Raw genomic sequence first — 14,438 nt, forward strand, 5'->3', positions numbered from 1 at the left:
CCAATTGGCACTTCAGAAAGATACTACCAGAAGCTGCACGCACATGGAGTGAAGAGGGCAAAGGTGACAGACTCAGTCAATGGTATCTGAACGCTTACTGGATGCGGTGCACACCGAAGAGCCCACTGCGAGTCAGTGTTCATTCATTCAATAGTATTTATTGAGCACTTACTATGTGCAGAGAGCTGTACTAAGCGCTTGGAATGTACAAATCGGTAACAGAGACAGTCCCTGCCCTTTGATGGGCTTACAGTCTAATCGGGGGAGACAGACAGTTGGTCCTGCCGGTAGAGGGTGAGAGCTTGAGTCTGGATGTTGGTAGTAAGGATGGAGAAGAGGGGGCAGATTTCTGAAATGGCAGAGAGGAAGAACAAGAGAATTTAGATAGACTGAATATGGTAGGTGAGTGAAGGATGCTCAGGTGGTGAATTTCTGGGAGATGGAGTATGGTGATATTTTCAAAAACCATGGCAAACTTTAGGATGTGGAAAAGGTCAAGAAGGGAAGATGAATTTGATTTTTCCGGGTAGCATTTAAGGTGCCTTAAGGAGGGGAGATCCTACGGTTTGGAGGAAACCTACAACAGGAAAGCAGGTGATGGATCAAGGAAGGACTGTCATTGGCCATATTTACTCTCTTGCCGGACTATAATTTATGTTGCCTTTCCAAATATTCACTGCAACTTGGAAAGATCCGTGGTGACCTGCAGGCAGTTATAATGTAGCCACACGGCTACCCTACTGAACATAAATGCATCCCCACATACACCCACGGAAACAACTGTTCTTTATTGTCAAAAAAGCCATTCCTCCCTGTGAGGTCCTATCTATGTGTGTGAATGTAAGCGGAAAGACTCATGTGGGATTGACACACTCCTCTTGAGGTTTTACAATTGAAAAAAGATCCTTAATGCGCTGTAGGTTTGTCCCAGACTGGCCTCGTTCTGTTAGCTAGTCTGTCTCCTTTAGTCCCTTTCTCCATTATGTTGTTAGTTAATGGAAACTTTTCTCCCAGTTACTGTACTCTAAGCGTTTCTGTGTGCAGCTGCGGTCTCCCAATAACCCCCCGCTACGTTACGTTGCTTGAGATAACTACTGACTTCTCGCCCGTCACCTGCTTCTGGCCCGGAGCAGCCCCCCTCTTCACATCTGACAAATGATCACTCTTCCCACCTCCAGTGGCTTATTAAAAGCACATCTCCTCCAAGAGGTCTTCCCTGAGGAAGCCCTCATTTCCTCTTCATCTCCGTCACTTGTTGCCCTACATTTGGATTGTCACCTTTTATTCACCCCCTCCCTCAGTCCCACAGCAATTACATACATATCTGTAAATCAGTTCATTTTATATTTGATTTGAATATCTGCCTCCCCATCCAGACTGTAAGTTCCTTCTGGGCAGGGAACACATCTACCAACGCTGTTATACTCTCCCAGGTGTGTCATATAGTGCCCTGCACAGAGCAGGTATTCAGTAAATACGATTGATGGATGGAGGCCGTGCTCTCTTCTTGTCCGCCCCGGGGTGGCATGTGCCACCTTTCGGGTCTCAGTATAACAGCTGCTTGAATGTCCTGCCATTCTCTTGTTCTCCTTCCTGATCCAATCCAGTAGAGCTGTCATGGTGTGGGCAAGGTTTTAGGGCTTGGGGGCTGTTGGCTCTCCAGGCCCTTGTCATTGATCATCTTGACCCGCCAATGGATGTTGAATATGAGGGTGCCGCCCAGTCAAGTTGGAGTAGATGATTCCTCGATGCCCTCTCTCTGGAGCAAATTTTCCTGCCTACATTTAGTTTCAATTTTAGGTTTTGAGGCTCTATGTACTACTGCATTTCCAATTTAGATTGTAAGCCCACCAGGGAAGAAATCTCATTTACCTTAATGTTTGAGTGCTGTTATTTGTAAAAAGCTTAATAATAATTAAAATTTGATGTCAGTTCACTGCTTGGAGAGAAGTCATTACCATTAGTTTCTGGGTTGGTTTTTCTGCAGCTAAAGGGGCAAAACCTAGTGAGATTGCCTCAAAAGGTGATATATTTTTTAGATTATTTTTATACATTTATGGTGTTAACTTTTATCCCTTTGCATTCTCAAAACACTTTAATTTTGATTAGCTATGCCGTACAATTCCCTTATAAAGTGCACAGGTTATGAAGAATGAAGAAAAAACAGTGAGAAGGAGGGGAGGAATTTCGGAGTATGATTTCTGGATATCAGTAATCTGAAACGAGAATAATTTTTTCAAAGAAAGGTTCATCTGCTGAGGCACAATACATTAATTTATGTTGGTACCACCAGCCCGATTGCGGCCTTAACTGTTAGGAGACAGGCAGTAAGTACAAATCTCAATATGTGGGTGTTTAGATCCTTACATGAAAAGCCTTTAATTAGGATGCTAAAACCGAGGTGCTTATTTTAAACCCAATCCCGAAACTTAAGTGCCCTTTGTGTCTACAAGAGAGCATATTTGCAGGGAGAGACTCTGTCTAACTCTATTGAAGGCTGTGTTTTCTTTAGTGGCAAAAATCCCATATCACATTGTCTTTAATCTTATTAATGCCCACCAGTGGCATGCAGGTTACAAAGCAAACTGAAACTGTTCCAGAAGGGGCAGGAATGGTCAGAAAAACATGTCAGATAATTCTTGGACATTCTAATTTGGCCATTTTAAAAGTAATTGTGGGAGCAATTTACATAGCAATTTTAGATGGAGCTTTTTATGTTTTCTGCCAGAGTGCAGACATTTGTATTCTGACATCCTTCTCCCCAGGCCAGCCTCTTGAAAGGAAAGTGTCAGAGAAATGTGTGGTTTAGGTAGCATCTTTTCTTCACTGACAATAACCTGTGTGTCACTAGGGTGCTGCACACGTCACATGTCACAGCTCTGTCATCACAGGCGTCTGATCTGCACGTCACAGCTCTGGATCCACTAGGATTCACACTTTCTGTAAATTCACTTCCTGTTGCCTTGCTGGGATTTGGCACCCAAACAGGCCTCTTGGAGCCCTCAAGCCTGCCCCAACCCTCCTTCCCCAAAAGTTTATCCCAGCCTTTAACTTTACCAAGTTCACATTCTTTACCCTCGGCTGAGCTGGACTGACGTGGCTTTCTGCACTTTCACTCCTGCCTACTCCGGCGACTGACAAAGTGGACAAAATCAGAGAAACCCTGACATAACAATCTAAGAGGGGGATGTTCTCACTTAAAGGGAGAAACAGCGTGGCCTAAGAGGAAGGAGCATGGGCCTTGGAGTCATAGGACTTGGGTTCTAATCCCAGATCTGCCAATTGCTTGTTGTGTGACCACGATAAAATCGCTTAACTTCTCTGTGCCACAGTTCTGTTCTCCCTCCGATTTAGGCTGTGAGCCCCATGCGGGACGGGGTCTGTGCAATCTAATTAACTTGCAGGACAGTGGCTGTGCAATCTAATTAACTTGCATCTACCCCATTCTTAGAATAGTCTCTGTCACATAGGAAGTGGTAAACAAATGCCATAAAAAACCAAAACTAAGGCAGAGGCTTTAGTAAGATTGGGGTACCGAGACTCTATCCATAGTCCTGAGAGAGACAGACACAGGAAAGTCGGCAGGGACTCCTACGAAGGTGACTTCAGTAGGTGGCTGGTCTTTTTAGCCTAACACACTTGTCTGGCCAGGAGCTCCCTTTCTTTGCTTTCATCTAAAATACGAAGCATAGTGTTTTGTTTTCCCTCCCCATCCTCCTTTTTTTTAAAATTATCTTCCTCATATTTTGGCCTTCCTTCCCCGCTTTCCATCCTGCTCTCTTTTCTTTCATCCCCCTCTCTCTTCTTCCCTTTTTTTCTTTCCCTCTCTGACTAACCTTTGACCCACAAGCAAATTCCACTTTTGGAATTTAAGTGCGTGGGTCTGAAGGGGTCACGTAAAGAGGTTTGCTTTCCCTCTTGGGTTGATTGCCTCTCTCTGATCACTTGTAGACTCACTCTACCTCTGGTTGGAGGAGATAAGAGCATCACTCCACAGTCATAATGGGGATTAATTAATGCTTAAAATGTTCCTTGAAAGCAGTAGACACAGGAGGGAGAGCTACCTCAGTTCCTTTAGTACAGAGTCTAGAAGAAAATGTTAGCCAAGTACTTTATCGACAGGAGGCATACCACCACCTTTGGGGTGGTAGGGAGTAGTCGGTATTAACAGCTCCACAGCCTCCCTGCTTGGTGACTCCTGGAATTAAAGCATTCTTATGCGATTCCTTGGGATTCGCTAAATTCATCATAGAAAAGTGTTTCTTCCTAGAGATGCGAAGTTGGTCAGATCCTCAGTGGAAGAGTGACAAAAGTCAAATTACACTTCGGTTGTCTGTGCATTTCAATCATTTTCAGATATCCAAAGAGACCCACTTAAAATATCAGTCATCTGGAAATGCTCATTAGTGGCACAGTGGGGCAACTTGTAGGATTGAGGCTAGAGAAGCAGCGTGGATGGGGTAGCGGATAGAGCTTGAGCCTGGGAGTCATTAGACCGGCTTCTAATCCCAGGTCTAACACTTGCCTGCCATGTGACCTGGAGTAAATCACTTAACTTGTCTCTGCCGCAGTTTCCTCATCTGTTAAATGGGGATTGAACACCTGTTTTTCCTCCCCCTTAGCCTGTGAACCCCTTGTACGGAGGGGATGGTGTCTAATCATGATTGTATTGTATCTTACTCCAGTATTTTTGTGCTTGGCACATAGTAAGCACTTAACAAATACCAGATTTATTATTTATTGCACGCAGGATTTTTGGCAACCTGGGATATGTGGGCAGAATACCATCAGGAATTACCGGAACTTCTTAGGGATTGTGCTGTGTGGCACATGAATCGAGAGGAAAAATTGGGCTCCTATGGAACTTTCCAGAGACACTCCCTCGGTTGCACTGATATTTGTATGCTCCTTGGATTTAAGGCTGGAATATTGGAAACTGAAAACTCCCAAGAAGGTCAGCCAGGGAGATCACTGCCCAGAAGAGGCGTAGTTTTGAACAGAATTGCTAAGTGGAGCATTCCACTCTTGGTCTGAGCGTGCCTGGAGCTCAGTACAAGTCTACCAAGATTTGACTATCAGGAACGTGTTCGGGGCTAGAAACCTCTAGAACCATTCCGATAACCCAGTTCCATTCTTCTAGGAAACTGACATATCACTCCCGCCGTGACTAACTTAAGGTCTATCAGGCTTTTACCTCAGAGCCCTGCTCCCTCACTCCGATGTGGTTGCCCTGAGGCAGCCTCCACAGTCTAGGCCAGTTACATTTGAGGAAACACTCCTGTGCAGGGCCCAGTGTCCAGGCCAGTTATGTTTGTGGGCACAATTGAATCGAAAAGCCATTCATACCTTCAGACGGACTTCAATTAGCGGTGTTTATTGAGCGCTTACTGTGTGCAGAACACTGTAACTAGGTCCTTGGGAGAGTATAATATAACAGAGTTGAAAGACATGTTCTCTGCCCATGAGGAGCTTACAGTCTACAGGAGGAGACAGTTGTTAAAGTAAGTTTTGTGCTGTGGGGCTGAGGTGGAGTGCATATAAAGTGCCTAAAGGGTATAAATCCAAGGGTGAGACAGAAGGGAGTAGGAGAAATGAGGACTTAGTTGAGGAAGGCCTCTTGGAGATGTGATTTAATAAGTCTTTAAAGGTGTGAGAGAGCGATGCTCTGCCATATAGAAGGGGGTGTGGGGGGGAGGTCCAGGCCAGATGGAGGATGCAGGCAAGGAATTGGTGGTGAGGTAGATGAGATTGAGGTACAGTGAGCAGGTTGCCATTAAGTAGTGAAGTGTGTGGGCTGGTTGGTTGTAGGAAATTGAGATAAAATAGGAGAGGGTGAGCTGATTGAGTTATTTTAAAGCCAATGGTAAATTTCTCTTTGATGTGTAGGTGGATAGGCAGCTACTGGAGGTTCTTGAAGAGAGGAGAAACAAGGACTGAATGTTAAGGGTTCTGGGGTTTTTTTGTTGTTGTTTAATGTATCGAAGAAGCAAATTGAAGTGTAGACTGGAGTGGGGAGAGAAAGGAAGCAGGGAGGTCAGCAAGGAGACTTGCAGTAATCAAGGTGGGATTGGGATTGGGATTGGGTGGGCTGGATCAGCGTAATAGTATGGGTGGAGTGGAAAGCATGGATTTTAGCAATGTTGTGAAGGTAGAACCAGTAGGATTTAGTGACCAGCCCCCCGATTAGACTGTAAGGCCGTCAAACGGCAGGGACTGTCTCTGTTGCCGACTTGTTCATCCCAAGCGCTTAGTACAGTGCTCTGCACATAGTAAGCGTTCAATAAATACTATTGAATGAATGAATGAACCAATCGAATATATGGGTTGAATGAGAGAAATAGTAATAATAATAATGTTGGTGTTTATTAAGCGCTTACTATGTGCAGAGCACTGTACTAAACACTGGGGTAGATACAGGGTAATGAGTTTGTCCCACATGGGCTCACAGTCTTAATCCCCATTTTCCAGATGAGGTAACTGAGGCACAGAGAAGTTGTGACTTGCCCACAGTCACACAGCTGACAAGTGGCAGAGCCGGAATTCGAACCCATGACCTCCGACTCCCAAGCCCGTGCTCGTTCCACTGAGCCACGCTGCTTGACTTGAGCACAATGATGAGGTCATGGGCTTGTGAGCTAGGGAGGATGGGATGGTGTTACTGTCTATGGTGACGGGAAAGTAGGGGGAGAACAGGATTGGATGGGAAGATGTAGAGTTCTGTTTTGGACATGTTAGGTTGGAGGCGTCAAGCAGGCCATCTAAATGGAGATGTCCTGAAAGCCGGAGGAAGTGCGAGACTGCCGAGAAAGCGAGAGGTCAGGGTTGGAGGTAGATTTGAGAGCGTTTTTCAGGATTGAAACTTGCTGATGATACCTGGTCTAACAAGTCAAATATTTTTGGTGTCTTTAGGACACTCGGCACCCACCAGAACTTTGTAACTCTTCATCTGGTCATTCGGTGTGCTACATGTAGACATCTCATTTGCTACTGTAGTTGCTTAGTGCAATGCGATTTTGCTGGGCAGGACACATGAGGAGAACTGATGACAGCAGGATATGCAAACTACTGAATGGTGCGCCTGAAGGCCTAAGGTCCAGCAAACAGACGATGCAGTCTTAAAAGATGTGGAATAGCATTGGACTGTTGATAGTAGCAGATAGACCGATCTGAGTGCAGTAGTCAGGAGTGGGGTGGTTCTCCTTTAGCAGAGAATTCAGGATACCAAGGAATTGGTTCCCAAACAACATCAGGCTCTGTGAGTAGCAAGCATGTCAGCATTGCAAAGGACAATCTGTAAACACCCGGAGCGTCCAAAGAATGGGGTCGGTCGTCCATAGGACTCTTCAGCCACAGTACCAGGATAGCATCGCACCACCATAACCTAAACGTCAACATCGAACACAGAGGGCTGGTCTCCAAAGCGAGTTTGTTACAGGTCCCTGAACTTTTCTTTTGTGCTGACAGCTTCAGTCTTTAAACATCTCCCTTGAACAGATCAATTGCCAGGCAAAATGTTGCATGCCCACCTGCAATATTAAATCAATGATTTTCTAAAAATTTGCTTACAAACACCATCGGCGACGAGCGGTTTTGCGGCAGACTCTGGAGCCGATGGAACTCTCAGGTTTTTCATTTAGAACAGTTAAGAGTTTTGTCTACTCAATACAGATATCTGTTCTGTTCTCCAGTCTTTTGTCTTTTTTTTTGCTTAAAATTGATATTTTAATAACCTTTCAGGATATTTTTTCATTTCCAATGCCACCATTAATAGATGGTGATAATGAAGGTAATAATGCTGGTTTTAAAAAAGAGCCAAAACAGATGGTAGAGAGCAGTTATTAGCTATTTAATAATAACAGAAAAGTGTTTGAATGTGAAAGCATTAAATCAGAGCAGAAAATTAGGTGTTGGAATTGCATGTTATTTGAACACCAGAGATTTAAAAATTATGCGTAAGAACTTCTTAGGAAATGATTTATGTAATCATTAGACTTACAGAGCAGCTGTAGTTAACAAGGTCTCAGTGTTGGGTAATTGCAGGTATGGGTCTGTGGCACTGTTTTCCAGTTCCCACATATTCTCGATCCCTAAGTGGAGCATGGGGTAATTGCTCTACGATGTGGTCTTCCCAGAGGGAAGTGGGAGTGTGTTTTACTGTGGGAGGGAGGAGAGAAAGATAGAATCGGAGAGAGGAAGAGGCAACAACCCCAAGGAAACAGGCAACCACAAACTCGAAGAGCTGCGGACTCTATCGGCCATTGTCAGGCCAGGAAATAGCCTACGTGGAAGATAGATGGCCCCTCACCTAGGGGCATTTGCAGACACCCAATCTCTAATACACACAGACACGTTCGAAGTGGACCTGAGCAGCGACTGTTTTGTTCAGTAGCTGTCACCCCTGGCTTCCTGGAGTTCTGGCTCCAACTGGATGGCCAATTGGCAGAACTTCTCCACAGCCAGAAGAGGCGAGAAGCAGCATGGCTCAGTGGAAAGAGCACAGGCTTTGGAGTCAGAGGTCATGAGTTCGAATCCCGGCTCGGCCACTTGTCAGTTGTGTGACTTTGGGCAAGTCACTTCACTTCTCAGTGCCTCAGTTACCTCATGTAAAATGAGGATTAAGACTGTGAGCCCCACGTGGGACAATCTGATTCCCCTGTGTCTACCCCAGCGCTTAGAACAGTGCTCGGCACATAGTAAGTGCTTAACAAATACCAACATTATTATTATTATTATTAGTATCTCAGGGTTGTGGCATCCGTGGCTCCTGTGGTCTTGGCTTGCTACAACACATAGGGGGCCACAGCTGCAAATTTATTAAGGGGTCACGCTACCCAAAGGTCCCTGCGTCCCATTGCCTGAAAATGACTTATGCCAAAAAGGATGTCTAGCCCTGTAATAGTAATTATAGCATTTACCAAGGGTTTGCTGAGTGCTAACCGCAGGGGTAGCTCTGAGGTTTTTAGGTGGGACACGGTCCCTTTTCCATGTGTGACTCACAGTGTATCTCAGCTCCACTCAGCTCACTTCAGGTGAGGAAACCGAGGCCCAGAGAGGTTAAGGGATTTGCTTTGGGTCACCAAGCAGTCCAGTGGCAGAAGTGGGACCAAACCCCAGATGTCCACTAATGCCCCCTCCTTCCCTTCCCTCTCTTCTCCACTCCCCTGATCTTTTGGGTTTCTCTGTTTCCAGATCCTAGACCTGTTACTGGAATTGCCTAGGATGCCCACGTTGGCTGATCTTTGAAATATCACCTAATTATATCCGACCTGTAACTTTGCACCTCCTGCCACTGGTGCCCAGTGCCGCACCTTCACTGGCTTCCCAGAGTTTTTGCTGCCTCCATAGCTGGCACCCCCTCCCCCCCCACCGCCATCGTGGCCCGTAGCTGGACATTTGCCCGATGAGACAGCCTGCCGGGAGATTAGGATACAATACCTGACGGTCAGTCAGTCAGTCAATCAATGGTATTTATCGAGGAGGGCTTACTGTTAGCAGAGCGCTCCATGAAGCGCTTGGGAAAGAACAATACAACAGAGTGGGTAGATACCCTCCAGTGTAAGTAGTCTATGGGGTCTGCCGGCGGGGGACTATCACAATACCTGTCTCAACTGATAGCGTCCCTTTTCCGAGGTCACTGTAACCCTTGACATTAGTTATCTTTCACACAAAGACACACGCAAAACTGCCAATGAATCGTCTTTTCATTGTATTCCATTTCCCAGAGGGGAGGCTGAAGTAGAAATAGACAAATTGGGGCCAAACCTCAGGGGCCCAGTCTACTGAGGGCCCCGTGATGTCTCACTCTGTGGAAAAGAGGACAAGCCAGATCATGGCTGAGGAGTCTAGGAAAGTTTCAGATTTTTTTGGAGTCCTCTCTGGGACCAAAAACATCCCTTTTCAAGTGTACGGCCTTTTAAGGGTGTTATCCTAAAAGATGCGAAGAGTGACATCCAGCTGAGATGAACTTAGCGCTCGGATGTGTGAAGTGCATAAAAATGTTCCCGGGTGATTTGAAATGACAGGAAAAGTCCGTTTCATCCACCTGGGGATTGATGGAGAAATTTCGAGGTTATCCCAGCTTGCCAAAGCCGCTCGTGGACTAGAAGGTGAACTAGGTGTTCTCGGTGGCTTGGCAGTTGGCTCTGGTCTGTCTCATCGCCGATTCCTTGCCCTCGTCCTTCCTCCGGCCTGGAGCTCCTTCACCTCCATATATGACAGACCACCACTCTCCCCACCTTCAAAGCCATATGGGAATCACATCTCCTTCAAGATGCCTTCCCCAATTAAGCCGTCTTTCCTTCTACTCTCTCTCTGTGTCGCCTGTGCACTAGGAGTTGTGCCTGTTAAGCACCTGATAGTCACCTGTGCTCAGCACTGTAGCACTTACCTATATATCTCTAATTTTTTATATTAATATCTCTCTCCCCCTCTAGACTGTAAACTTCTTGTGGGCGGGGAATGTATTTACCAACTCAGTTGCATTGTGCTCTCCCGTGCGCTTAGGCACAGTATTGTGCACACAGTAAGTGCTCACATTTCATTGATTTCTAAGCTATTCTTCATCATCCTATATGTGGTGAGAAGCATCTTCCTGCTTCTTCTTACGTGTCAATTTCAGCTTTCGACACTCTGGTCAGAGCTGTTATGAATTATGCCCTGGGGCCTCGTCCCAGTTTCCGTGTCCCTCACGGATTATGCCCTGGGGCCTCGTCCCAGTTTCCACATACCTCTTTTCCACTCAGGTACTTTTCTAAACTGGCAACTCTGGTTTCCCAGTTGGGAGAAAGTGCCTCAAAAAATGAGTACTGCTCCTTTAGCTGTGACTCCCCAACTATTTCCTCATGGTCATGCCCATCCCATCCCTTGACAGCCAGGGTTTCTGTTGGAAAAAACACCTGAGAAGAGGATGGCAACTTCTTGCTGCTGAGCCAGATGCGATTTTTTGTAGAAGCAGATGAGTCGCAGAATGGCCCAACTCTAGGGACCAGCCTGGGAATGGGTTGGGGGATGAGGGACTGCCCAAGGTCTTGGCCTGACTGGGTGGGACTAGTCCAGTTTCATCTGTTCTTTAGATAATAGAAGCCTCTGAAATGGGGAAAGGGAGTATTATTTGCTTTGTTGTTCTGAGAAGACTAACTTTTGAAAAGGTTCATTTTGCTCTGAAGTATGTATTTTATTAGACTTCCCAAAAGTAATCTCCCAAACTAACAATATTTCAGAAAAATGATGAGTGAGAACAATAAGCACGTTTTATGCCCACATGGCCACACAAATGTAATCGGATTGGCTGCTGATACTGATGGACAGAAAAGGATCATTTTTATTGATGATACAAGATGAAAGATCCTGAATTTTCTTCTTCTTATTATTATTTTGAATATTTTGTTCCTGAAAGCGATAGTTTTCCTCCCTAATAGTATGTTGAAAAGCTGTTTAGTTCTCCAGTTGTATTCTTGGTATCCTCTGCTTACGGGAACATGAACATTAATGAGAAATACCAGTATTAATTACATTATTACTGTTCTTTTAGTGGGAATATAGATGTACGCATCTGGGAAGGGAACCAAGCTGTAAGTCCCTTCAGCCCTTCTAGTTTGCATCCTTTCAGACTCCACCTAGAACAATAATAGTGCTAACAAGAGGCTCATCTCTATTCTCTAACTGCAGAATAGAGGCTGGCACTGGAATTTCAGCTGTTTGTGTTGGAAAAAACAAAAAGCCAAGGTTTCTTAGAATAGTCCAGTACCAGTACATCCTTAAATCCGGGGAGCAGTCATGGAATGGGCCTTCATAGGGCCAGCCTCAGTCTGTATAGAACAGTTAATTTCGACCTGAATCTGTAAGGGATAAGCCCTATCCTTGGGGCTTACAAAGTTAGCAGCAGTTGAACTATACAGACGGACCCTTCCGAGCCCCCTCCAAGAACCCAGGTGTTACCGCAATGGCTGCATTCATCTAGTTCATCTCAGACTGTTCTCCTCTCCAACCTCTATCCTCTTAGGCTACTGCTGCCCTAGGTTGGTTGGGGAAGGGCAGAGATGCCTGCATGAGTGGGCTGCCTCTGTCACTCTTTCAGATTCCCAGGCCAGTCAGGAAACAGTCCAAGAAAACTCAAGCCCAGATGGCATTTTCCCTATCCAGCATAGTGAATTGCAGCACTGGTGCTCATTAACAGCCTGTTGCTCCTTACACTAGAAATGAGATCACAAACTGAGCATCTTGAAGAAACGAGTAGTTTTCTCTGTCTTTAAATGGATTAATGTTGAACCGACCAAGTATTTCCATAGACTTAGAAGCCGAAGAGTGGCTTGTTAAATCATTCAGTCCACCTCCCCTATCATTCAATCAGTGGAATTTATTGAGTGTTTACTGTACTGAGTGCTAGGGAAAATAGGATACAGCAGAGTTGGTAGACATGTTCCCTGCCCACAGCCAGCCTACAGTCAAGAGGGGGAAACAGACGTTACTATAAATAAAAAAAACTTATGGATATGTGAAAGAGTGCTGAGGGTGGGCTCCCAAAGGTGATGGCTTGCTGTAAGCCTCCTGAAGCATACCTTCCGGTAGCCTAGAAATGCTGCCGTTTGGTCAGTTTTCTTCAGCGTTTTGAGGTGGGGATGAAAGTTTGGAGGTAATTCAGTTTATTCTGCCACCATAAAATTTTATACTTCCCAGGCTCTCCCTTGCAGGGATGCCCATTCATAGAAGACTAGTGGTAATGTCAGGCGAGTAGTAAAGAGTGTTTGTTGATTTCACTGGATTGATTGCCTGAAAAAGTTATGGAGACTTAAAGCTGATGCTATGACTAAAAAAGTTTCCATTTGAAAGCCAGGAAATTGATCAGTATCAGCATCTTCAATAGTTGCATTCCTCAAGTGCTCAACTTTCAATTTGCTGATCTTCAACCATTAAAGTGAGATGCCGGCAGTATTTGCTTTGTTTTACAGATGAGGAAAATGAGAAACATGAATAATACTGTAACTGAAAGAGCGACATTTTAAATAAACTATCCAAATCTCTTTCTTCCCCAAAACTCTACACTGGTCACCTCTTTCCTTCCATGCTGAGCAAAAATTCCTTTTATTTGGCTTCACGCCTCTCCTTGAACCCTGCTGTCTTCACCCCGTACTCCCCAGCTTGCTCATTTTGTTCCTCCTAATTTTGTAACAATACCTCACACTCAGCTCTTCTGTCTCTGCCCCTTTTGCTCAGGCCAGCAAGTTTTTGGCTTTCCAAATCTGTGAGACCACAGCTCTCCCCCTATTCAAAATCCTTCAGAAATCCCCACTAAGTCCCTACATCACTAACTCTACAAACCCATCAGCCCTTTGTAGCCCATATGTATTCATGGACAGCGGGATCCTCAGTGTATGTTTATAGATGTGACTCAGTTATTCAATCAATTATTGGTTTGGATTACCCTAATGTGGACATTTTGAAAGACTTTTCCCCCTCCCATTAGAATGCAAGTTCCTTTTCAGGCAGGGACACATCACTTCTTTGTGGTGGGTTTTTTTCTTTTTTTAAACCAAGTGCTTATTGTAGTGCTTCATCCTCAACTGTATATATTTTCATTACCCTATTTATTTTGTTAATGAAATGTACATCGCCTTGATTCTATTTAGTTGCCATTGTTTTTACGAGATGTTCTTCCCCTTGACTCTATTTATCGCCATTGTTCTTGTCTGTCCGTCTCCCCCGATTAGACCGTAAGCCCGTCAAACGGCAGGGACTGTCTCTATCTGTTGCCGACTTGTTCATTCCAAGCGCTTAGTACAGTGCTCTGCACATAGTAAGCGCTCAATAAATACTATTGAATGAATGAATCCTCAGTCAGCACTGATGATCAGTTGATCAGTCAGTGGTATTGAGTATTATTGGTGCAGGCTGTTGTTCTAAGGGCTTGGGAAAGTAAAACATTGTATTGATTTTCTTGTATAATAATGATAACTGTGGTATTTGTTAAGTGCTTACTATGTGCCAACCACTATAATTTGTTGGGGTAGATACAGGATCTCCAGGTTCCACATGGAGCTCGCAGTCCACCCAGGTGCGAGAACAGGCATCGAATCCCCATTTTGCAGTCGAGGGAACTGTGGCACGCAGAAGTTAGGTGATTTGCTGCCCAAGGTCACACAGCAGACAACTGGTGGATTAGAACCCAAGTCCTAAGACTCCCAGGCCCATGCTCTTCTCACTAGGCCACACCGCTTCTCTCAGTAAGCACATAGCAAATGTTACTATTAGTATTGTGACTGCAATACAATAGAATTGGTCGGCATGATTTTTCCCTCTTTGCCATTCTCTGTGCTTCTCACATCCCGTTCTCCCTCATTGATGTCAACCCCTCGGCCCCCCAAAAGGAAGCCACTGTGAGACTCAGCAGGAAACGCCTCTGAGCCTCATGTGGCTATTCTTTGTACCGTGTGGGATCACTA

General features: G+C 45.1%; 1 long non-coding RNA gene across 2 annotated transcripts in view; it reads left to right on the plus strand.

Moving 5' to 3' along the window:
• The window catches only part of LOC114812936, a 115,032-nt gene that overhangs the window by 54,224 nt on the left and 46,370 nt on the right, over window positions 1-14,438 (plus strand). The window lies entirely within an intron of this gene.

The sequence above is a fragment of the Ornithorhynchus anatinus genome, chromosome 6 (assembly GCF_004115215.2).
Source record: "Ornithorhynchus anatinus isolate Pmale09 chromosome 6, mOrnAna1.pri.v4, whole genome shotgun sequence".
NCBI lineage: Eukaryota > Metazoa > Chordata > Mammalia > Monotremata > Ornithorhynchidae > Ornithorhynchus > Ornithorhynchus anatinus.